Here is a 27,110-nt window from a genome sequence, read left to right on the forward strand (position 1 = left end):
CACAAAGCTAGTATTATCTGAAGCCACATTTCCTATTTTCTCTTGAAAATATGCACCAACCTAAAAGAATAAAAACATTCCCTCTGTCCAAAGAGTCTGACGAGTTGGGTTTGAGCTCTCTGCAGTGTACAAGTTTCAGCTATTAGATTTAAGTTTTCTTTTTTAATATCAGATTTATTTTTTAGAGAAGTTTTAGGTTTACATAGAAATCGAAGAGCAATAACGACAGAGTTCCCCCGTACCTTTTCCTTCCAGCCCCACATGGCCCCGCTCCCAGTTTCGCTTATTGTTAACATGTTGCATGAGGGAGGTATACCGGATAAAATTGATCCACCCAAGTTGACACACTATAAATTTTCATTCAGCTGTCATTTACGAAGTACCTACTATGTTCCAGGTAGAGTGGTAAATGTTTGCACACTCACTTTATTTAATCTTCATAACCATCCTCCCAGTGAGAGATTTCCATTTTAGAGATGGAAAGTTTGCAAATTAGACTTTAACTTGACCGTGTTTGTAAAGGCTACGGCCAGCGATAGATAGACAGACAAATAAGTAAAAATAAAGACCATGGTAATTGTTGTGTGCTTATAATACGTGGCAGGCAGAATAATGCCCCCCCAAAATGTCCACATCTTAATCCCCAGAACCTCTGAATGCGTTTCCTGAATGGTAAAAGAGACTTGGCAGATGTGACTAATTAAACAATATCCTAGGCTATCCAAGTGAGTCCAGTGTAATCCCAAGGGTCCTTATATAAGAGAGAGACAGGGAAGTCCATCAGGGCAAGAGATGTGATAATGGGAGGAGAGATTGCAGTGATATAATTGCCAAAATATGGTCACAGCCAAAGAAAGCAGGAAACCTCTAGATCCTGGAAAAGGCAAGGAAACAGATTCCCTCCTAGAGCTTCCAGAAAGAATGCAACCCTGCCAACACCTTGATATTATTCATTGAGACCCATTTTAGACTTCTGACATCCAGAACTGTGTGTTTGAAGCTGCCAAGTTTATAGTAAATTTTTACAGCAGCAATAAAAAGCTGATACACTGTATATCCTTTAAACATCTACATATGTTTTTATGTTTAAGTATGGTACTAGGCTCCATGTGTCATGTTCGCTTCCACACCTTCAGCATCCATCACAGTGCCTGTGGTTTGTAGTGGTTATTAGCGATAATTTAAATCCCGCAGAAAACATTAACAGCAATTCAAGCCATATCTGACATCATTCATGTTCATGGCAAGAGAAGGAAATTAATTATTACGACTTAAATCAAATAAGCTGTTTTCTTTAATCATCTGTGTAAATATTCCTACCACTTTTTCCAAAACTGGAGATTTGTAACATCTATTATTTTTCAAAAGTCAGATGATTTAGCTGGGATTAGAAACTGATAGACTGCGAGATGTTAGCAGGCCTTTCTCCAAGCTCTTCCAGTTCCATCCTTGGGCTAAGCTAAATCATCAGAAAACCTACATGCTTTGCCTACTTTCCCCTCACTCAAGAACTGTCTTTACCAAACAGTATTTTAATACTAAACATCGGCTTTCACTGATGGCCAAGGAAGAGAGAAATTTAGAAATCCCAGTATTTTTTCTGGTAAAGCACTTAAACAAATGTTTCTAATGTTACTAAAAACCCATTAACACAAAGAACTCAGTGATCAGTTTCTCTGGGGTATCCTCATAAAGATATTGTTAGTTTCTCCAGAGAAACTGAGTTGATTATAACTGGAGAAAATGCAAGTTACAAAGTCTATTCAGTTTCTCTCAATCTTGTTTTCCCCCCAGCCACCAGATAGGTGAAATCTGTGGCTTCTTATAGTGAGGAGCTCTGGCTAGAGTTTTTTCTCCTTTTGAAAATTATTATATTTTTTTTTTTTTGGTCATTGTTTTATAATATTACCTGACCTGCCTCAAAGCAGTTTTGAAAGTTGGAAGAATGAAAATGAATCAATAAATAATATGCTGAGCCACATTCTAACTTTAGTATTTATTACTGTCTTGATGAACATCCAAGTTTTTCAGGAGCCATGCTTGTCAAATGCCATGCAACAATGAACTAGCAAACCGCCACACACCTGCAGGCTGGAGGGGTGCAGAGGGGACCATTTGCTATTCAAAATCCTGGGGATAAGCATGGAGACGATGACTTCTGCACAGTAGGAAAGACTTTTTCAGGTAACACTCAACCCAGAAGATGTCCATTTTCTGCTGCAAAGCAGGATGGGCTGAAAAATATTTGGGAAGAACCATGGAGATCTAATAAGAACAAATGGCTTGAAACAAAATCAAGGACTCTGTCTCTTCAAGTTTGGACTTTGAACAATTCATACAGGAGCTGAGAGATCTCTAGAGTTAACATCAGGTCGGGTAGAAGGCATTGACCGGTCTGTGATGTCATCACACGATAGACAGTGAGGGATAGTAATTAGCCAGTTACATAAATGGAGACAACAAAACACACAGAAAGCCTGAGACATTTCAAGCGCTCATTCCTACATAAGGGCTTCACTGAGACTCCTGAGACGAGACAGACCGGGCAGGAACCTCAGCAGCAAATCAGACTTTCAGTCACCTATGTTCTTGTAGCCCCAACTCATTTCAGTCCAAGAAACATTTCTCTTATGCCTCTTTGGTGCTAAATACTGCGGTAGGCGCATGGAAATAAACAGATGAATGATACATGGTCTGGGCCAAAAAAGGTCTCGCATTCTAGCAAGGAAGACGGACATACGAACATATAATTATAAGGTTGCATGAGAGTTACAGCTAGAATAGTATGTATGAAATAAGAGGCCAAACACAGAGTCTGAGGATGGAGATAAAATAGAACTTGGGTTATGGAAGAAAGACTGTTTCTGAGGCGGGGAGGGGGGAGACAGAAGAGAATGCCAGGCAGAGGACAAAATATAGGAAAACTCATGGAAGCATAAGATAGGATGCATGGTTCAGGGGAAAAAAGCAAAAATAAAGGTAGGAGTGGGGAGTGGGTAGAGATTAGGACATAATAAAGGTTTCTGGGGCGAGACAAGGTACAATCAGGTTTTTACTCTTAAAATTTTCCTCTGGAGCAATAGCTGACTGGGTGGTTTCACACCAACAATCCCGCTGAGAACAAATAGAAAAACTGGGGGAGGGGGTGGGGAAGGATTTGAAAAATAAACGAACAAACAAACCTAAGCTTGAAGGAGTCAAAGGACTACCAAGGCAGCGAGGATCTGCAGAGTCAGGATCCAGAAGATGGCGGAAGCCAAGAGACTTGAGAAGGGCATTTGGGAATACTTTTACCACCCGGGTGATTGCCAATTACAAACGTGAAAGTAGCAGCTGAGAGGCTGAAGAGCTAAGCATACCAGAGCATAAGGGGGCAAAGTTAGAGTTCAGACTGCCCAGAAAAGGGGGCCCTGGCAAATATCTCAACTGTCAGGACCATAAAGGGCTACACTGTAGAAGGAAGGATGAATTGGAAATAAAACAGCGCTGGAAAGGATTAAAGCATGGCTTTAAGTCATTTCGATTCCTGACTGGAAAAAGATGATCGTCCTTAAACCTAGTTACCTAACAAATGTGAAAATAAATCCTCTCTGGAGCGAGTTTATATGATGTATAGCATCAAAACATCTAGAACATTTTCAGTGTAGATACGTGGCTCTCAGAAATAATCAGACAGGGGGCTCCTGGGTGGCTCAGTTGGTTGAGCATCTGTCTTCGGCTCAGGTCATGATCCCGGGGTCCTGGGATTGAGCCTCGCGTCCAGCTCTCTCCTCCGCAGGAAGTCTGCTTCTCCCTCTCCCTCTGTGATCTCTCTCACCCTTGTTCTCTCTCAAATAAATAAATAAAATCTTAAAAAAAAAGAAAATTTGGAAAAAGAGAAATAATCAGACATTTAAGGAGATAAGATATAACTGAAAACCATGATTTTTAACAAAGACAGAGCAAGACCCACAGGAAATCCAGAGTTCTAAGACACAGACTTTGAAATGGCCCAGATAATATGTTCAAGAAATCAAATTACAAATGGAAAATTTGGGCATAAAACTGGGAACTAGAGAAAAGAAACTATACTACACTCTGCATAAATTGGACTACATTACAATGAAGAGCTTGTATGGCATTAAAAGAAAAGAAATCCCACATAACAGGAGAAAATATTTTCAACACGTATAAATGGGAAGGGTTTATACCCAGAGTATATTTTTAAAAGAATAAGGAACTCCAAGGAAGGGTGGAGGGGAGAAAGAAAGAGAGAGAGGGAGAGAGAGGAGAGAAAGATGATCCAGTGAAAAATGGGCCAAAAGACTTAAATTAGCATTTCTAAGAAGTAGATATTCAAATAAGCAATAAACGTAAAAATGTACTCAGTTGTACTGGTCACCAAGAAAATACAAAGTAAAACCCCAATGGGATACAGCTACGTACCTAATTAAAAGGGCTAAAGTTTAAAAGACTAGCAATATCAAGTATTGGCAAAGATGTAACTGAAACTCTCATACACTGCTGGTGGGGAGTATCAATTGGTACAACCACTTTGGGAAACTATTTGGAATCTCCAGTTGCTAAGCATACGTGTTCCTATAACCCAGAGCTCTCACCTTTAGGTACATAACCAACAGAAGTGAGCATATATGTGCACCAAAGGACATCTCAAGAATATTTACAGCAGCACTGTTTTTTAATCACCAAAAACTGGAAATAAACCAAATATTGATCAACATTAGAAGGGTAAACTGTATCACGCTCATACAGTGGAATCCTATACAGTAATAGGAAATTAGTGAACTACATCTACCCAAGTGACATAGATAACTCTCACAAACATAATGTCAAATAAAAGAAACCAGACAGAAAAGAAGAATCTTGTATTGTTTGGTCCCATTTATTTGAAGTTCAGAAATAGGCAAAACAAATCCATGGTTTAAAAAGTTGGGATACTGTCCACCTTGATAAGAGAACTAAGTGACTGGGGTGGGGGGGTCACGTGGGGGAGGCTTTTATGGTGTTAGTAAAGCCTATTTCTTGATCTGGTGGGTGGTACACATGGGTCTATTTACTCTGAAAATTCAGCAAGCTGTGTACTTATGAATTGTGCGCTTTTAAACATCTTACACTTTCATAAAAAATTAATTCTAAAAAACTACATTTATAAGCACAGTGGCAATAAGATTAAAATAATCAACAAGTTTAGAAAATTCTCGGAATTTAGAGAAGTATAAGATGTGTCAATATTAGCATTTAATGCATAAATAAATCACTGCTTTTATGCACTTTTGCTTTATTGATTTATGAATTTAATTTCACTTCAAGTACTAAAGCAATTTAAAGATAGCTTAGTGTTCTCAAATTTGTACCCAGGATGTTGAGCGTGAGGGCATATTAAAAACCCACAAACAGTAGATCTGTCTAAACTTGTTGGAGTTCTGAGTTTAAAGCAATTTTCTCAGAAGCCAAGCTTAAAATATTTAAGATAGCTATTTCAACAACCCTGGGTTTGAAATTTAGATTAGGAGTGGTGAAGCACAAAATTAAAAAGTAAATAATAAATCTTTCAGACTTGTGATTCAAGATAATTAAGTGAATACAGACATTTACCTCTCCTTCTTACAAAAACCATTGAAGAAAAAGTGTAAAAATAATCATTCCACAGTCTATTGGGAATCTGTGATCAGTGTCAGCAACAGACCAGAAAAGAAATATCTGGTAGCTATAAATTCAATCGGATCAGCCTGACAGTGACACCCAAAAGAGCTGGGAAGTGAAGGAAATCCTAACCTTTTACAATACAAGCAAAAGCAAGGACCTTTCAAAGAGACTTTTTCCCAGCAAAAGCTCGGCATCACCACAACGTCAGTGAGGCTGAGAGAAGAGGCAGTGGGCATTCAGCAAAGGACATTGGTTGGCGGAAGATTGAGTTAATTATCCTCTTTGTGACATGTTGTCTTCATTGGTCCATGCAAGGTCCTGCTCTTGTTGTATTTTATTGATTGAGTCTCATTCCTCATTCTCATTTACATGCCCTCAGTTTTTTTTCCTCACTCAGCGCTATGTTTTTAAGTTATCCGTGTGACTGTACAACTGGTCAGATGCTTCTGACTACTGCCCAGGATTCCATGAGTTGCACCCTTGACGTTTGATTAACCGTTCTCCAGTGGTGAGCATCTGGATGACGCCCGACTCCCCACTCCCACAAATAACGCTGTGATGAACATGTCTGAATGCAACCACCTTACAGACCTCTATGAGAATTCTCCGGGACATAAAACCAAAAGTGGAACTTCTGGTTATAATGTATACAGATTTTTAATTTGGCTAAGAGCTGCCATATTTCTCCCTATGCAATAGTCTATGCACCACACTCCCTCCAGCAATGTATGATGGTTCCTATTTTCCCATAGGCTGTGTTATCCACTCTTCTCATGTTTGCCAAACTGATAGGTGCAAAATCATAGTCCTTGTTTTAATTTGCATTTCTCTAATTACTAATTACTAATGATTTAGAGCATATGTTCATATCCCTGATAGTCATTTGCTTTCTTCTATGAATTGCTACTTCTTTTCCCGGTGCTTTCTTTTCTACTAGAGTATCATTTTCTTATTTGCAGGAGTTTCCTCCCGGTTTGTCATCTGACTGTTGACTTTGTCCACATTTTCCTCATTGGACAGAAATCCTTAATTTTTATATGATCAAATTTCTCTCTCTCTCCCCCGACCTTTTCTCCGTCTCTGCTTTTGTTTTTGCTTTGGAGATTTATTTAAGAAGTCCCATTCCCTGTGGACACAAATCTCCAGCATTATCTTAGTTTAATTTTATAGCTTTATCTTTCACCTTTAGTTGTTTTATGCACCTGCAGTCCACTTTTGAACATGGTACTAAGTAGGGTCCCAGTTTTTTTTTTCTCCATATAGTGAGCTTGTTTTCCCAGTACCCACTCTCCTTTTCCCATTGATTTCTGGGGCCACTTTGATCATATATTAAATTCCCATATACACAAGGTCTGTCCCTGAATTCCCTGTTCCATTCCATTGATTTGTTCTTACACTAGTATCACATATATTTTTCTTGCTAAGGCTGTGTAGTCTGCCTTAATATCTAAATGGGTAACTCTCCTCTTAGTTCTTCCTTTTCAAAATTTAGATATTTGCAGAAATTTCTTCCCTATTAACTTTAGAGTAAAATTATTGAGTATCTCAAAAAATCCAGACTGATTCTGGATTTGGGTTACATTTTGTAATTATTTTAAACAGTTGTCTCACATCAATTAAATAATCGATTTAAACTAATTTAGAGGTAACAAGATTTTAATAAAATTTAGTCATCCAGTGTGAGAGCACAAAATGTCTCTCTATTATGATCCTTCCTGTCCTTTAATGGAGCTTTAAGTTTTTTACCCTACAGGTGTTGTACCTTTTTGGTTATTTTAATTCCTGGATACACTGGAGCAGGGGTACACAAATTTTTTCTGTAAAGGGCCAGATAGTAAATATTTTAGGCTTTGTGGGCCATAGAGTCTTTGTTGAAAACCGCACAACTCTGCCGCTGTTGCATGAAAGCTGCCATAGAGAATATTTAATGGGTGTGTCTCTGTTCCAATAAAATTTTACTTAACAAAAACAGGTGGTTGGCTGGATTAGCCCATAAGCCATAGTTTGTCAACCCCAGCTTTAGAGGTATTTTTTGGGTTTTTTATGGTTTGTTGTGCATTTTTGGTATTTTGTTTTTGAGTTTTGTTTTGGTTTTGCTGTCCTAAGTGGTATCTGTTTACAAGTTATTTCGAGACAGTTATTGCTAGTGTAGAGAAACACTGTTGATTTCGTAAGTTGATCTTGTGTTTGGCGAGCTTGTTTCTTGATTCTTTTTTTTTTTTTTAATTTTTTTATTGTTATGTTAATCCCCATACATTACATCATTAGTTTTAGATATAGTGTTCCATGATTCATTGTTTGTGCATAACACCCAGTGCTCCATGCAGAACGTGCCCTCCTCAATACCCATCACCAGGCTAACCCATCCTCCCACCCCCCTCCCCTCTAGAACCCTCAGTTTGTTTTTCAGAGTCCATCGTCTCTCATGGTTCTTCTCCCCCTCCGATTTCCCCCCCTTCATTCTTCCCCTCCTGCTACATTCTTCTTCTTCTTTTTTTCTTTCTAGGTAGATGTTTATATCATCTGCAGGTACTGATAGCTTCGTTGCTTACCTTCCAATTTCGATAAACTGATTTTGTTTTTTCTTTCTTATAACTTTGTGTGTCCCAGTTCTATGTTCAGCAACAGCTGTGATGGAGGCATCTTTGCCTTGTTCCTGATTTTTTAAAATTTCTCCAAGATTTCTCAATTAAATATAATATTTGCTTTAGGGATTTGGTGTGTAACGTTTCCCATAATAGGGAAAACTCTTTTTTATTCCTGGTTTGTGGAGACTTATATGATAAAAAGATTCTGAATTATCAAATGCATTTTCTGCATCAATTTCAAAAAGAGTATTATTTTCCTCCATTAAGATTTTGGCATCGACATTCATAAGGGAGCCTGTAAACAATTTTTCTTTTCCTGTGTTGCCCATGTCTGATTTTGGAAACCAGGGTTCATTAGCCTCGTAATATAAAATGGACATACTTTCTACCTTCCAGAACAACTTATCTAGATAAAAATGAAGTATTCCTTTAAGATTTTGATAGAAATTACCTATAAAAACATATAGTCCTGGAAAGGTAAAGGGAGTTTTTAACTGCCATAAATTTTTTTAATGCTTCCTGTTCTTTTTCATCAACTTCTTAGGTGAATTTTAGCATTTAAAAAAATTTTTTTCAGAAAATAATCTACTCGTTTAGGTTTTCAAATTTAATTGCTTATTCATTATGCTCTTTTATTATTTTTAGCCTCTATTTTACCCATAGTTTTAAAATTTCTTGACTTAACAGTGTAGCTCATTTGATTTCAACATTTCTTGTTTCTTGATAAATGCATTAAAAGCTATAAATTTCCCTCTAAGTGAGGACATTGCTCTGTGTCCCACAAAATTTGACAAGTAGTGTTTTCATTGTAATTCACTTGAATTTCATTTTAATGCTTTACTTATTAACCAAGGGGGTTTTAGTATGCTATTCAGTTTCTAGTCTCACAGGAATTTTAAGTAATTCTTTTATTTTATATTCTCACTTTATTATATTATTGTGAACATAGGTTTTTAATATTGATACTTTGAAATATATTGAAGCTTCCTTTGTGGCCTATTACAACGTCAGTTTTTGAAAATGTGCTCCAAAAGAATGTGTCGAGTTGAATTTAATTAATATCTAATGGCTGAAGATTATTAATTTGTATATTTAGACCACCCATGTCTCAGGTTGTTTTTATTGCTTGATCTATAAATTTTAGAAAGGGGTATATTTAAACATCTAAACAAATTATTGCTGAATAATTTATTTTCCCCCATAATGTTATGAGTAGTTTGTTCGTATATTTTGTGGCTATATTCTTAGATACAAATATATTCATGATTCCTTTTTCCTTCTGATTCTGTTTTAATTTTTGCATGTATACACAGACCTTTTTATCCCTTAGACTTTTTGCTTAATTCTATTTTATCAGATATTGAGACTGCTGCCCCAGATTCTGTTGGCTCATATCTACTTGGTATATCTTTCCATTTTAAAAATTTTCAGTCTTTCTGTACCCTTATGTTTTATTTGTTTTAGGTAGATCATATATTGTTTAATCTTATTTTTAAATTCAATTTAATGTTCTCTGGGTTTTTTTCATTGAAATGTAGTTAGTTGACACACAATGTTACATTAGTTTCAGGTGTACAACCTAGTGATTCAACAAATCTGTACATTACTCAGCACTCACCATGATAAATGTAGTCACCATCTGTGAATACAATGTTATTACAATATTATTGACTATACTTTTCATCTCCGTGACTTATTTATTTTGTAACTGAAGATATGTACCTCTTAATCCCTTTCTTTTTTTTTTTTTTAGCTGTATTTCCAATATTTATTTTTTAAATTATTAATACATTTCTTTATTTTTTAGATTTATATATATGTATTTTTAATTTCTGTATAATTAACATACAATGTTATATTGGGTTTCAGATGTACAATATAGTGATTCAATAATTCCATACGTTACTCAGTGCTCATCGCAGCAAGTGGACTCTTCATCTCCTTCACCTGTTTCGCCCATCCCCTTGCCCACCCCCTCCTCTAGCAATCATCAGTTTGTTCTCTATAGTCGGCTGGGTTTGGAGAGTCTTAATCCCTTTCTAATTTGCCCATCCCCCACCCCTCCCCTCTGGCAATGACCAGTTTGTTCTCTGTATTTATGAGTCTGTTTCTAATTTTTTGTTTGTTTTGTTTTTTAGATTCCACATATAAGTGAAATCATATGGTATTTGTCTTTCTCTGACTTATTTCACTTAGCATAATACCCTCTAGCTCCATCCATGTTTTGCAAATGGCAAGATCTCATTCTTTCTAGAAAAAAAAGAAAAGAAAAAAGAAAATGTTGTTTTGAAAAATCAATGTTCTCTGGCTTTTAATAGTGACTTTAGAACATTTACACTGATTACAGTTACTCTTGCATTAAGACTTCCTTCTGCTATCATATTTTATGTTATCCCTCTCTTTCCTTTTTCCTGTTTTCTCTTTCCCAATTACCAATGACAAGTCGAGTTTTCTTCTGGAGGAGGGACTAATGTAGCTATTACACATCTCTTAATTAATTATTTAGCCAAACAGGTCTTTAAGTGGATATAAAAGATAGCTTCAGTGAGGTTTTGATTATTGACAAGGCGAACAACTACCACAGGCTACTGGCCCCGCACCCTGAGAGTCAACCACGGAGAAACCTCACAAATTAGAGGAAAGGATGGAACTCAGGACTTCACAAAAACAAAGCCCTCTTTGGACTGCTTTGGGAGGCTATGAGCAGTCATGAACCTGTCTCTGGCATGGTGGCAGCCTGGGGCAGTGGACAGCAGGAATTAGGTAGATTGAGGGAGAGCCTTTAAGTTCTCCTCGTAACCTTTTCCCACATTTTCTCAATATGATCGTGTCCCTTCACACGGAAAAGGTCACCCTAGAGTGCCAGTGTCAATGGGGTTCTCTCAAGGTAGCCCGAAAGCATCCTTGCAGTGAGGAGTTGATAAACAGGTATGGATTGGCCAGGGCCACACAGGCAGTCACTCCTCTCCTCTTCCTTCCTAAATTCCCAGGCCTGGTAGTTAGGGAGGCCACCACCTCCCAGTGTGGCTTCTTTGTGTATTTTTTAAAGGATTTAGAAGGATTAGAAGAGTTGCCTTGTGGAGTGGTAACAAATGGAGGTGATCAGCATTAGTTCTGTGGTTTCTGAAGTATTCCAGACTTGGGCCCATCTCCTTTTCTCTCTTTACAGTCACCACGAGGGACATGTAAACAGCTAGAGCCTGGGCTTCATCTATTTTGAATATACATTACTAGACAGAGTAGCTGGTACCAAAGGAACGTGAGCACATTGGCCAAAATAATTTTATCTCTGAGTAATACAACATTTACAAAAGAAAGAGCAAATTAAACAATATATACCACATGAACCGGAGCTGCTGGAACAGATGGCATATTAAATATCCTCAAATAGATAAGGAAGGTTATTTGAATTATGAAGCAGTAAAAGGAAGACTTTAAAAAGAACCAAGTGAAAATGTTAAGTGTCAAAAATATAATCATAGCAATAAAGATCTTAATAGCTAGGATATGTAGCAGGATGGACCCAGCCAAAGACCAAATTACTAAGCTAGAAATCAGATTGGAGTACTTTGCCGTAAAACAACAGGAAAGGACAAGGAAAAAGAAATTGTGAAATAAAAGTCAAGTGATATGGAGACTTAAAGTGACAAAATCCTGATAACAGGAGTCTCAGGATGGAAAGAAAAATGTGTGTGGAGACAGCAAACTACAGCCTGCAGGACAAATCGAGCCTGTTTTTTTAAATAAAGTTTTATTGGCACACAGCCACACCCATTACATGTTGTCTATGGCTGCTTTCATGCTATAGTGGCAGATTGAGTAGTTGCTACAGAGACCACATGGCCCACAAAGCCTCAATATTCACTATCTGACCTTTTACAGAAAAGTTTGCTGATCTTCTCTGACTACCTAGGAATTAACACCTTAACTGGTGGAATGAGACAGGATTACCATTATAGGCTTTTTCATTCAGAAAGAGGAAGAATGACAGATACATGGCATTCATTGGTCCATAGCAATCCTGAAACTCCTAGGACCAAGAGGGTCGCCTGCTTTGACACGCTCATGGCAGGGAATGGGTGTCAATCTCATCTAAATCTGAAAGGTAGCACGGAAACCCCATCTAATCTGGTAGTGATTTTGGGAAACATTTCTGTGGCATCTGATTTCATAATCAGGAAACTAGATCATGAAGCTATCTAAATGATTCTGAAGCTGCTCCACACTTGTATACTCTATCAGGAGAATGAGGGTGAAGTAAGTTTGAGAAGAGACAAGGACTAAAGAGAAAGAAGAGAGGCATGGCAGGAAACAAAAACAGTGAGAGCATGCCACCCTGGGTTCCTTCTGATATCGTGGAGTAGGGATTTGAAGGGCCAGGAGACTCTAGACTGTTCCATACCAGCCTCTGTGTAAGGTGCACTAGATATCTTGTTGCTCCCAGTTCCTTACCCGGATAATTTTAGGAACCCTCTTCCCCACAACCCACTTCAGGTGTTTCACCTACTATGAAACCCACAAAACCAGAAGTTCATTACTAACTGGTGAACATTCAGAATCCTAAACTGTCTAAATTGGTGCATTTGTCAGCTTCTTGCTTTATTTATACCATGCTTTATAAATATTCAGTAAGTATTTACCAGAACACACAACCACCCCATTCATTAGCATTTGGGAGTACAGAGGTGACAATAGGCTGTCTTGAAAGACAACTTACAAAATTATAACTCCTTAAATAGATGTTTGTGATTAACAACAAAATCCAAAGCCATACATTGGGGCATAAGTCTGGTAAGCTTTGGAAGTTTCAGGAAAGAGTCAAGAACAATTGAAGTCTCTCCTACTTTACCTAAAATGAACAAATTGATGTGAGTTTAATAAGTGTTTCCAGGGGCGCCTGAGTGGCTCAGATGGTTAAGCGTCTGCCTTCAGCTCAGGTCATGATCCCAGGGTCCTGGGATCGAACCCCGCACCGGGCTCCCTTCTTGGCGGGGAGCCTGCTTCTCCCTCTCCCTTTGCTGTTCCCCCTGCTTGTGCTCTCTCTCTCGCTCTCTGTCAAATAAATAAATAAAATCTTTAAAAAAATAAGCGTTTCCAAATCAGCTGCAGTTTCCCTTTTCTGAATGAACAGTTACCTTCAATCAGTGTTGAGGCCTTGGCCTAAGAACTGTCAAGGTCGAGGTTTCTGGGTGTGGAAGAATGGGAAGGAAAGGAGAAAGCACATGCACACTTAGAATTTGACTCTAACTACACTTGCAGGGCTCCTCTGCCTTCTCTAATGGCTTCCAGAACTTTCCAGACTCCTAGAAGTTCGTTCAAGATTTTGGCATTCTACAAATTTATCCCACATCCCAGAAAAGGAAATGTAACTTCAACTGAATTTTGATAAAATTTTGATGAATTTTAATTCTGCCTTCAAGGGGTGTGTGTGTGTGTGTGTGTGTTTTCCAGAAAGAGACAAAGAATATTAGATGGTGAGGGAAGTTCCATGCCCCCAAAAGTAATGTCAGTCAAACTAAGAAATCAGTGCAAAATTCCACAGAACCGTGCAGGACACCATTCTTTTTCCTTCTGCCGTTCCTACAGTCTGAGTACTAAAGCAGGCAGTTAGCTCTGAGTTTCCAGCTGGAGAAATATTATACTAGAGAATCACATTAGCATCTCAAATTGGAATCAGTTAAAAGAATTACAGATGTCAGAAAAATCTGTGTTTGTCTGCATTTTTTTTTCAGCATAAATATTTAGTAACCTAGGGTCTGGAAAGATTCTTCTACATGTCATTTTAAAAAAGAACCAGGCATTTTATTTTCAGAGTAAAATCTGGAAAAAAAAAAAAAAAGGAAATAACGATTTTTTAAAAATTCCTACCTATAGGTCCCCACAGTTTAACAAGTAAAACTTCATGTGCATTATTTATGGTATAAAATTTTTCCACCAAGGTCTGTTTTTACTTTAAGGGGGAGGATGAGTGCTTGCTCTCAGTTTAATGTGAATTTTCTCTCCAATTATAGCTCACTTGTGGAGACTTTGTCCTATGGCTGAGCTGACATGCTGACTCATTTCACCAACAGTGACTTAATCCCCAAATAAACTGCCCCTTCTCCCTCCGTCTTTCTTTCTCTCTCTCCCAGCCCCAGAGAACCGGAGAGAATTCATCCATGGCACAGTAAGTTAACAAGGTAGTCAACCAAAGTTCAGAGCAAGTCTTCCCACCCCCAACTGGCAGTCGGCCACTCCATTCTGCCAGCACTCAAAGTTGGCTTCTCAGAAAATCTATTCTGAAGCTGGCACTTTACCTCAGGAGAATTTAGTCAAAGCATTTGGCACATCAGATTGTCTAAAACACAAGGTTAAGAGCTCAAAATAGCCACCTTATTCCAAGACTGTCTTAAATTAAGGAACAAAATTATTAAAAGATTCTGCTACAATTGGACATGAAAACCATACCCTTCCACGAGGTAGCAAGACTGCATTTCCTCCTGATAAATGAACAAATATTTAATGAGCATGCACACTGTTCCTCCACTGCAGAAATACTAAGAAAAACAGGACACAGTCATCCCTATCAAAGCCCTTAAAATTTAATTAGAGAAACAAGACATAAACACATAAAATCAAAACCATTTACGAAAGTAGAATATAAGGCTTAGATTGTGGTTGCATTATTCCACCTGCTCAAGGCCCAGTTTGCAGAATGTGAAAAGTTACCTATGTTCCTTCTTTAAAACGTTTGTCAAAGTCTAATATACATACAGAAAAGTGCACATATGGTATGTATATTGCTCCAAGAATTTTCATAAACTGAACACACCCAGGGAACCAACACCCAGGTCAAGGACAAGAATATTACCAGCATTCTGGAAGCCCCTCCTTTTGTTCCTTTCAGTCACTAGTCTCCTCTGAGGGTAACCTTTATCCTGACTCAACACCATAGACTTGCTTGCCTGTTTTTATACTTTATCTAAATGGAATCATGCAGCATGTATTTTGTGTCTGGCATCTTTTGCTCAACATGATGTTTGTTACAGATATTGTGGTGCAAAGTTGTAGTTCACTCTCATCACTATATGGTATTCCATTGTATGAATATTATAAAATGCATTTATCTACTTCCCAGTTCATGGGCATCTGGGTATAATGAGCGGTATTGTCATGAACATTCAAGTTCATGACTTTTGGGGACCACACGTATACATTTCAGCCAGGAGCATATGTAGCCATGGGTGGGATTGCTGGCTTACAGGATAGGCATCTGCTCAGCTTTAGCAGAGACTGCCAGACAGGTTTCCAAAGTGGTTGTACCACTTGACCCTCCCACCAGCAGTATATGAGTGCTCCGGCCAGCTTTCAGTACTTGCCACAGGACAGCCTTTTGACAACACACTGATAAAGGAGAGCACGTCTTGAGCAGAGGCTAACAGGGATTTGAGACACAGCCTCCAGGTGGCTGAGAGATCTATTCCTTTAAAGAGAGCGCACCAGAACTGGGGGGCCTCAAGTCTGACTCCAGAAACACAGTTCCCCTCCTTATCCCCCATGCCCCATCTTGCATGAAGTTATCAGCCGCATGCACATCTGCAATCTTCTCTATTGCAAAAGAAGTTACTTTAGTCCTCCTAAAGCAAAGAAACAAATAAGCCAACAAAGAAACATAGTATCCTTTAACACCAGGTAGCAGAAGCACAAATTATTCCTGCGTAAGGCCAATTGTATCAAGGAAAGACACAGGGTTTATCTCTCAATATATCTACTGATCTAGCTAATGCGTAGGTTCTTACAGTGTACCAGGCCCTGTTCTAAGCCCTTTACAAATATTAATTCATTCAACTCTTACAACAACATTTGTGATAAGCATTATTATTATTATTATTATTATTATTATTATTGAGGAAACTGAGGCATGAAGAAGTTGAGTAACATACCCAACCTCGTAGAGCTGGTAAGCGGCAAAGCAGAGATTCCAATCCAACCAAGCCTGTCCCCGCAGTCCATGCTCTTGACCTCACATTATGCTGTCTTTGTTTTTCTAGAATACTCAGGCCTTGAATAACTGCTCATCTCAACTAGTCTCATGTGTTCCTTTATATCTTCCCCTTAATATACCAAGACGTTTGCTTACTTCATATGCCCAAATGTAAAGCAGCTCCTTAGTTTTCCGAAGAGAAAATTCTGCCTCCCACAGATTGGAGCCTATCTAAATAATACACTTGTAGCACCATAGATTAAATAATCAGATGTCTTGTCTACTTATAATACTGTACTTTTATAATTTCATACATACATTTAATATCATGAATTAAATAAAATAATGTATTGTTAAAACAGTGCTTTTTTCTGAACTCATGGCTCAGGAAATTCTTTCTCTTGGACAGGCTCATACAGCTGCACCTCAGTGTCTTCATTGTCACTGTAGTTTTTTTTTTAATTTTATTTTTTATTTTATTTTAATTCAATTAATTAACATATAGTGTATTATTAGTTTCAGAGGTAGAGTTCAGTTATTCTTCAGTTGCATATAACACCCAGTGCTCATAACATCCCATGCCCTCCATAATGCCCATCACCCAGTTACCCCATCCCCTCACCCACTTCCCCTCCAGCGACCCTCAGTATGTTTCCTATAGTTAAGAGTCTCTTATGGTTTGCCTCCCTCTCTGTTTTCATCTGTTTTATTTGTTCCCTCCCTTCCCCTATGATCATCTGTTTTGCTTCTTAAATTCCACATATGAGTGAGATCATATCATTGTCTTTCTCTGATAGACTTATTTCACTTAGCATAATACCCTCCACTTCCATCCACGTTGTTACAAATGGCAAGGTTTCATTTTTTTGATGGCTGAGTGGTATTCCATTGTGTGTGTGTGTGTGTGTGTGTGTGTGTGTATACCACATCTTCTTTATCCATTCATCTGTCAATGGACAATGGACATCTGGGCTCTTTCCATAGTTTGGCTATTGGGGACATTGCTACTATAAACATTGGGGTGCAGGTGCCCCTTCGGATCACTACATTTGTATCTTTAGGGTAAATCCCTAGTAGTGCAATTGCTGGGTCATAGGGTAGCACTATTTTCAACTTTTTGAGGAACCTCCATACTGTTTTCCAGAGTGGCTGCACCAGCTTGCATTCCCACCAACAGTGTAAGAGGATTCCCCTTTCTCCACATCCTCCCCAACATCTGTCATTTCCTGACTTGTTAATTTTAGCCATTCTGACTGGTGTGAGGTGGTATCTCATTGAGGTTTTGATTTGTATTTCCCTGATGCCAAGGGATGTTGAGCATTTTTTCATGTGTCCATTGGCCATTTGGATGTCTTCTTTGGAGAAATGTCTGTTCATGTCTTCTGCCCATTTCTTGATTGGATTCTTTGTTCTCGGGGTGTTGAGTTTGATAAGTTCTTTATAGATTTTGGATACTAGCCCTTTATCTGAAAAGACATTTGCAAATATCTTCTCCCATTCTGTTGGTCGTCTTTTGGTTTTGTTGACTGTGTCCTTTGCTGTGCAAAAGCTTTTATCTTGATGAAGTCCCAGTAGTTAATTTTTGCCTTTGTTTCCCTTGCCTTTGGAGACGTGTCTAGCAAGAGGTTGCTGCAACCAAGGTCACAGAGGTTGCTGCCTGTTTTCTCTTCTAGGATTGTGATGGATTTCTGTCTCACATTTAGGTCATTCACCCATTTTGAGTCTATTTTTGTGTGTGGTGTAAGAAAATGGTCCAATTTCATTCTTCTGCATATGGCTGTCCAATTTTCCCAAGACCATTTGTTGAAGAGACTAACTTTTTTCTATTGGATATTCTTTCCTGCTTTGTCGAAGATTAGTTGACCACAGAGTTGAGGGTCCATTTCTGGGGTCTCTATTCTGTTCCACTGATCTATGTGTCTGTTTTTGTGCCAGTACCATACTGTCTTGATGATGACAGCTTTGTAATAGAGCTTGAAGTCCGGAATTGTGATGCCACTAGTTTTGGTTTTCTTTTTCAACATTCCTTTGGCTATTTGGGGTCTGCTCTGGTTCCGTACAAATTTTAGGATTATTTGTTCCAGCTCTGTGAAAAAAGTTGATGGTATTTTGATAGGGATTGCACTGAATGTATAGATTGCTCTAGGTAGCATAGGCATTTTAACACTGTAGTTATTTTTGACATCAGCATCAATTCACTCTGAGCTATTGACATACAGCATCTTTGATTTCATATATGATGAGATTGTTGGAAATTTTATTCCAAATCAAAGTACCCATTTGTACACTTTTTAAAAAATTTTTATCCTATGGGTGTTATAATCAGTACTTCTTCAATGGAGCATCTTAAAGATCTATTTATTTATTTATGAGAGAGAGAGAGAATGCACAAGTGGGGGAAAGGGGCAGAGGGAGAGGGAGAAGGAGAGAAGCAGACTCCCTGCTGAGCACAGAGCCCAATGTGGGGCTCAATCTCACAACCCTGAGATCACGACCTTAGCCGAAATCAAGAGTCAGACACTTAACTGATTGAGCCACCCAGGTGCCCCCAGTGGAGCATCTTAATATATTGCTCTATAAAGCAATGACTAAAAGATTTATTTACTACAATCTCAAATGATTGCAATGGAGTCATAACCCCAGTTATAATTGCTAAATGTGTTATATATCTTTTCTTTCATTTTACTCAATCTGTAAAGAGACCTCTATAAACTTCTCAAATTAATATGATTTAGGTTGTTCTAAAGAGTTGTTCCTCCTCAAATAACACTTTATCATTCAAACTGAACTAATTCAGACTTTATAAAGACTCAAATAGAGGGTGGCAATTCCTACTTTCCTAAGCAACAGCTAAAAAGGAAGGGAGAGAACTTCACCTCTGAATTGGCTCTCTCTGGCTAAATCCGAACCCACAATGTTACTGAACCACACTTTTTAAAATTAACCTTACTCTTAAATTTATCTTCATCCTTTCCCCTCTTCACTTCCACCAACCCTGTCCTCCATCCCAAGACCTGACATCTGGCTATTAGGCTCTTTACACAGAGAGCGTTCTTACCCTTAAAGTCATTGGCCAGAAGCCAAGAAAATAACAAGGAGAGTACTAAAGAGTAATACTAAAGCCAACAGGGGCAGCCATTTATTGAGTTCATGGTGTTAGGCACCATGCTGTGTCCTTTCAGCCTACAACAATAATGCACTAGGCTATTGTCTCCATTATACAGATAAAATGACTAAACCTCAGAAAAGTTCAATACTTTGCTCAAGGCCATAGACCTATTAAGTTGTCTGTATTAACCAGACCTGTCTGATTCCAAAGCCTCCATTCTAAACTCTATCATTGCCTCCAGTCACATCTTTATACAGGATCACTCTAATGAGAACATACTAGATTTATTCCATAAACATAAGTATGTAAAATGTATCACAGATTCAAATGCAGGTGATGGGGGACAATTTTACACAACAGAGGTACCCAGTGTCTTGATAATTCTGTACCCATTGAGATCTGGCCAGATCTCTAAAGCCTGGACACTGTAAGCAGACCACCAACTCACAGGTTTCTCCAGAGCAGTGAGCCCCATGCTGGGCTAAGGATACGTTTGGAAAATTCACATCCAAAGGGCAAGCTATGTGTGCCTAATGGCTAAGCACCATACAGAACTTCTGGAGGCTTCTGTTCAAAGAGCCAGGGTCCCTACTGAAATAGCATTTGGAGAACTTGCAAATAGTATAAAGTAGAAAAATGAGAGCAATGGTGACCTTCTAAATCTGTTGGATTGTCGTCATCAGAACTCCTAAGATACAGAAAAGAAAGGGTAAGAGGCATATGGTGTTGTAGTAAAGAGCAAAAGCTTTGGAGTTAGAAACCTGGCTCTGCCACCAGCAGAACACTTGTCTTCTTCAAGTGTGTAAGATGTAAATAATAATAACTGTCATAATATCTAAAGAGTTTTGCAAGGAATGAACTAGACTATACACGTAAAATACTTAGCACATCCTAGTGTGTCGGAAATCACTTAATAAATGTTCATCATTACTATTACCACCATTTCATTCTATTTCGTAAACATCTTCAGCCCAAGATTAAGTGGCTGGAATGTCCCTTCTCACTGTATTTAAAGGATCTAATGGTCTCCCGGGAAAAGGGGGCAAGAGGAGAGGTCTGAGTGATGGGAAGGCAGAATATCCCCCTGTTTTCCCCATACTCCCTGTTTCTGAGTTTGTTTTGCCATACAGTAACACTGCTCTCAGCCCACTCAGTGCCAAAATTCACATCACCATCTGAAGCAACATCTTCAAGATGAAAGGAAAAACAGATAAAAGGATGCCAGTGATGTCTCAATTCAAGCCAGGGGAAATGTAGCTAAGTTTGTCATCCTTCCCATCCCATGTGAGGAAAAGTGCCTTCTACCTGCCACATAGTAGCTCTATAACTAGTATGTTGATTGGAAAAATGGTCTAAATTTAATACTTAATCATTTTGAATGATGCTAGACCTATTTTTTACCAACTTTTAAAAACTTTTTATTATGGAAAAATTTTAAACAAACAGAAGTTAAAAGGTACCCCCATGTACCCATAGCCCAGTTTAAAGTTATCAATTTATGTTTCTTACATACCCCTCTCCACTTCCCCTCTCCTTTTAGATTATTTTGAAACAAATCCTGGACATCATATCATTTCATCCTTAAGTATTTCAGCAGGTGACTCTAAGCAATAGTTCTTTTTTTAAAAACATAACCATAATGTCATTATTCTCACTAAAAAATTAATAATTATTACTTAATATGATCAAGTATCCAATAAGTATTCAAATTCCCCCGGATCTCGTATTTTTGTACAATTTTCGTTAGTTTCAAAATAAGGTCCATACTTTGTAAATAGTAGTGTCAAAAGTTCAAAAATAAAAAAAGCAGTAAATCACTGAAGTAGTAATTAGTAAAAGTTTATTGTACACACACCAAGAAGTTTGTAAACCAGGAGCACTCAAACCAGAGCATGGAATGAAGTTCAGGGGTATATTGTTACAAAGCAGCTTATATAGTGAGAAAGCAGACTATTCTTCACAGTGATTGCTTATGATACTAGAATTTTCTTAAATGACAGAGGGAACTGGTCAGTGGTTACCTTATATCAACTTGGGAAACTAAGTTTTGCTTATGGTTTTCAGAGGCATAAGCAAGAAATGACCCGGGTCAAGTTCACCTTGCAAAATAAGCTAAATTAAGTTTTGTTTGTATGAATGGACTGGTTTTGTCTGCTCAGGGAATTCTCAAGGCTGGTCTCCATTTCTTTTTTACTTTAACAATAGATAGGTCTTTTGAGACACAATCTCTAGCTTCTAATTCTGTCTCTTCCCCCTCCCTCTTTCACACATACACACACACACACGGGTGCATGCACACACACATTTTTCAATGCACTTCTGTTGTTGAAGAAAGCCTGCTGCTCGTCCTTAGAGTTTTGATAGTCTAGATTTTGCTAATTGCATCCCTGTGGTATCATTTAATGTGTTTCTCTGTCCCCTGTAAATTGGTAGTTAAATCTAGAGGCTTGATCAGATTCTGGTTTGATATTTTGACAAGGAAATTGCATAGATGGTATTTTGTACTTTCATTAGGGGGCATCTACCTGGTTGCTGCTCCTTTTGCTATGCTAGCCATTGATAATCATAGTCCGGGTGCAATTTTTTTTAAGACAAGATTTTACTATGATTTATCCCAATACTTTTTAGAAACTAGATTTGACTTGATTAGGAGCTAGACATCTAGGGCAGGGATCTATCCATTTCAGGAAAGAGACTGTATCTCATTCTTCTTTATGCCCCTGGTGCTGAGATCATGGTGACATCACAGGCACCCCAAAACTGTGGCTCAAATGAAATTGGAAAACCAGTATTTCCTCTAGAATGTAATTTATCCAAAGAAGTGTGTGCTTTTCTACTCTCATCATTAGCTCTTGGAGAGTCAAAGACTTCACCACTACCCCAACACCTAACCTGCCTGTTTTTTTTTTTAATTTAGTCATTAAATTCTCCTCACATTTATAAAAGAAGAAATAGCCATGCCTGCAATTGAGTGGCTGCAAAGGCTAACATGAGTCTCAATTCTTTCATCACATCTGCTTAAATTTCCTCATTAAGACTTCAGGTGCAATTTTCCCAACAGCATTACCTGGGCTGTGTATGAAAATGATATCCCTGCTTAAACAATTGAGCATTTAGGACATGATTATATTTTCTTCCCCTCTGTGATGGGGAAAAAAAAAATGGAATTTGGTTCACACAACATAGAAGACATCTTTGGTGTCTCGTTCTACTTTTTTAAACAATCCATTGGAACAGGACCTGGCAGGACCCATGCCCTGGGGGTTCTTGATCCTGTTTTGCCACACTCCAGCCTCTCTCGGGATCATGGCAGATTTAGACAAAAGGACCAAATCAGCACTTAGCAGAGGTCAACATAGATGCTGGTTCTATGCACAGAAGCGATCCCGGTTTGTTTCTAGCTTGGGTTCAGCGGTGACCCCTCACTGGCAAAGTCCTCTGAGAGGTTCTTTAGTTCCCCTCTCTCCCCTTCTCCCATCTCAGTCCCTCTTTAGCCTCCGGCAGTCTGATTTCCACACCTACCCCTACCCAGCAACTCTTGCTGGTAACCAACGTGTCACCTCAAGTAGGCTTTCACAGTTGGTTCTCATCTCACGTGATGGTTTTGCAGTTCTCATGCTGTTCAGCAGCTCCTTCCTTTTGAAATGCCTCATCTCTACATTTGAGTCTACACACTCCCATTCTCCTTCGACCTCTAAGAGCGCTTCTCGGTGTCATCTGCAGCCTTTTAAATACTGGACTTTCCTATTGATTTTGCCAAAGACCTCCCCTTTTCCTACTCAGTCCCTTTCCCAACAATTTCATTACCAAGTCTGGGGAGAACACTACCAAATCTAAGTCACTTCCTCTGTCCTTGTCTGGGAGTTCAGACTCACATCTCTGGTTGTACACTGGGATAGCTGCAAATAAATGGCCAAGAGGCATGCATCCAAATAAAATTATTACCTCTTCCACCCCCACTCCTTGCTTTCTATTTCTGCCCTCTGTAATCTGTGGCCATCTCAAGCCTCCCAGGGTAACCCTTATCCTCTCTTCTTCCCATTCCCCACATCCAATTGGTCATCAGGTCCTCTCAAATTGGTACTGCAGATGTCTCTCAAGAGTCATCCCTTCTGACCCTGTGGCTCTACTCTGCCTAGTTTATATTCTGACCTCCTTGTGCCTAAGCTATCACAGCAGTCTCCTGATCTTGTGCCAGTCTCTTCTTCTCTGAAGCTGTCATTCACAGTGATGCTGCTGTTATTAATATCTTCCTAAGACAAACAGTGGGTAATGTGACTATCCTCCTGAAAGACTTCCATTGGCTTCGATTTCTATAGGCTGTGAAGACAATAGCATCGAAAGCCCTTTGCAACATAGACCCAATTTCTCTTTCTAGCCCAATAGTCCAAGTAAAGAGTTTCTGGGGCCTCCAGTAGTAGAAGAAATATGAAGAAAGATAGAACCTCTGCAGGAGGAAAGTAAGCAGAAAGGCATGCTCGAGTAGGAAAGCAATGTGAGCAAAAGCAGTCAAGTTGAAAACACTGCTTTATTGAAGGGGGGAAGCCAAAGAAGAGATAAGCAAGGAAGGCTGGTAGTGTCGTGTAGGGAGAGATATAGTTCAATCAATAGGATGGAGAAAAATCATTAGTACGAGTCTTAAAACAAAATTAAACATGAATTTAATAACAATGCTATGTTAATTTCCATACATATTACCCATCCGTGCATACAGCTTCTCCAAACCTAATATTCTACAGCAGACCCAACAAAATACTCCCAAGTTGGCTAAGTGTTCTTATTTCTATTTTAGGCTTTCAATCTCAATTGTTAACAACTCCATTAAATATAAGACTTCCTTTCAGAGCTACTTGGAAATGTGTTACGTAAATGCTACATATTTCCCCTCTTATTTCTTCCCCAGCATTTCTCCAGCTTCTAAAAATAACACCTCAGATGCTGCTTTGTTCACTGTTCTAGTTCCCACTTGCACACCTATCATGTTCAGAGCCCAACTGGGACATATCACTTTCATTGGCATTGTGTGTGTGTGTGTGTGTGCCCATTTCTTCCTGCTCATGTAGCATTTTTTAAAATGAAGTTTAATGGTCCTGAGGAAATTCTCTTCTGCCATGGGAATGAAAAGGCTACAAATCATTTTTCTCCTCTGATTTCCATAGTAGCCTTAGGAGACATCTTTGGCAGCCAATGTAAGAGCTCTCCTATGTACACAAGGAGGGAAAATAAGAACAATAGTCGGTGGTTGACAATATTTATTTGAAAGCTAAGACTTATTATGTGCCGGACACTGTTCCAGGCACTTCATGTGCATAATCATAGTCCATCATCAGATCACTCCACCAACTGGGCATTCTTACACTCCTCATTTTTCAGACAAGCAAATCAAAACTTGGACGGGTTAAAGAACTTGACCTGAGGTGGCAAAACAAGCAAAAGGACCCACTTTCAGACCTAGATCTGCATGGCACCATAACGCATGTTCTGTATGCAGAAAATCCCATATAAATTTTGAAATAGAAGCCCATACCTGGTATATTAGGTTGGGTTCTCTCAGAAGCAGACCCAGAAACAAGGATTAGAGTGCCAGTGCTCTGTATCCAGGGAAGGGAAGGAAGCCAATAAAGGATGTGCATCTTCTGAGGAACTCTAGGACACAGCCTAGAGCATGCCTCAGAGTTTACTCCAGCCAGTAGGCAAGGCAACTGAGACGCTTCTCCACCAACTCCTGTGTTAGTTATTGGTTAAGAGCTGCTGTTGGCAGCACGGGCAGCTTGCTCGGAGCACAGACTAAGCATGCTCCCCAGTCAGAAAAAGCCTTCAGACAGAGTCACAGCTGTTCAACAGAAAGCAGCCTACAGCAAGCAGAGGTAAGTACTGAGGGATATGGGTAGGACAGCAAGAGTCTACATGCATATGGCCCTGGAACGAAACAAAAAAAAGGGAAAGAGAGAGAACCCCATTCCCTGGACACACTCATTCAGTTACACTGCATTACACACTTTCCTCTGGACTCAGCTTAACCAACTGGGATTTCTCAGCCCTGGTTTTCACCATTTTTTCTTCAGTAATTTTCTCTTTTCTATCTCCAGCTGAGCAATATGAACTTTCAAGGAGATACAGGAATGACTTTGGGGCTGCTACCTCCAGAAATGATGGGACCCACCACTGCACACCAGAACTTTCTACCTGCCAGCACTACCCCACACCGTGGAAATCTATAATCTCCCCACAATAAAAGATTTTTCATACCGTCTTCCTAGGTGGCAAAAACTAGATACTCTAACAGTCTCCAAATTTTAACTTTTGGAGACCAAGATGAGGTCATTTTCAAAGACAGCATTCTATGTCTGAAAAAAAAAAAACCCTTAAATTTCTTCATTCAAGATTTTGCAATTCTAAAGTTCCTAAACTAAAAAACATAACCAAGACTGCTAAAAATCACCTAGTCTTTTGGGGTTAAATAACTCTCTAAATAATGTTATAAGTTGGACATTTTAGTAGTAATGATAAATATTAGTAATACTCAAGAGTTCCAATGTGTTGATGGCTCACTGTGTACCCGGCCATCTGGCTAGCTCATTATTTCTCACGATAACCCTAAGAGAGTCTTGCAGATTAAAAATCAGAAGCCCATGAGTGTGTCCATCAGCACTTCAGAAGCACCCATTCTTACATGCCCCAAGTTTTATAGGCTTTAGACATCAGTCACACAGATGGAACGGCAAGTGGCTCAGAGTTAGATTGATAACAGCCAGGTCTGGGAAAGAGGGTTCTAGGCTGGCTCAGGCAGGTAGGGCAGATTCAAATTAGTTCTCTTCTCTTTCCTGTGACTCCCAAGTTATTATCACATCAACTTTCATCATTTTCTTCAAACTTGCCTTCCAACATTTTTCCTCTTTCCATCCCTTTGGCCCCCCCCCTCCAAATAAGAAAAAAAAAATCAAAAGCCCACATGGTTAAACAACTTGTCCAAGGTCACATAGCAAATAAAAAGCCAGTCCAGGGCCCAAACCTAAGCCTGGTGCCTTTCTAGCATTCCCTGGAGTGAAATGCCCCAGGGCCCATTGCCATATAAACACTAAAGAAATCATTGGTAAATAATGGGCTACTTTCATAAATGTGAAACAGAGAGTACTTCAGAAAGTTTGAAATATGAAAATATCATGCAAAATGGTTGATTTATTAATGGGTGCTGCTGTATTCTCCATGAGAAGCCAAACTAATAATGTCATCTATATTTGTTCAAGGATTATTTGTTATAATGGTAGGAAATCGGAGATCATCTAATCACCAGCTTGCAGAACTGAGGCCCAGAGAAGTGAAGTAACTAACTTAAGGACACTCAGCTCACTAGTTAGCAGCCAGCTATGATGAGATCCTGGTTTCTCTGACTTTGGATCTGTAGCTTTTTCACTCACCCCACCAGATTGTGTCTTTTCATTCAAACTGCCCCCTTGGGCAATTGCAGATGGTCACAGTTTTTAGCACTGATGCAAATTTTGATCAGTTCCACTGCCCCGCATTTCTAACAATTCTCAGAAATGTTTTTCTCACAGGCATTTAGGATAGTGCTATAATAACAGTTTTTTTAATGTCTTTTCTCCGAAAGAAATAACAAGCCAAAGCTCCAGGCTCTGCTTCATCATTATATAATACTTGTCTGGGATTGCAAATCACTTGCAAAAGGACAAGGCCTGGGGGAGGCGAGGGTGGGTGTGAATCTTTCGTGGTTTCTTGAGTAACATGAGGCGATTTGTCATTTTCGTGAGGCCAGAGCCCATGCTCTCAGATCCATACCCAGTCA

The 27,110-nt window shown here is 39.0% G+C and overlaps 1 long non-coding RNA gene across 4 annotated transcripts in view; it reads left to right on the plus strand.

Moving 5' to 3' along the window:
- Positions 1-27,110, plus strand: part of LOC144380556 (uncharacterized) — a 945,783-nt gene that overhangs the window by 785,739 nt on the left and 132,934 nt on the right. For 3 of the 4 annotated variants that reach the window (XR_013444726.1, XR_013444729.1, XR_013444727.1), the window contains one exon: positions 25,396-26,224. The exons of the other annotated variant lie outside the window; for it this stretch is intronic. This is a non-coding gene — a long non-coding RNA (uncharacterized LOC144380556). Of the gene's footprint in view, positions 1-25,395; positions 26,225-27,110 lie in introns of those variants that run through there. 4 annotated transcript variants of the gene reach the window in all.

This window comes from Halichoerus grypus, chromosome X (assembly GCF_964656455.1).
Source record: "Halichoerus grypus chromosome X, mHalGry1.hap1.1, whole genome shotgun sequence".
NCBI classification, from domain to species: Eukaryota; Metazoa; Chordata; class Mammalia; order Carnivora; family Phocidae; genus Halichoerus; species Halichoerus grypus.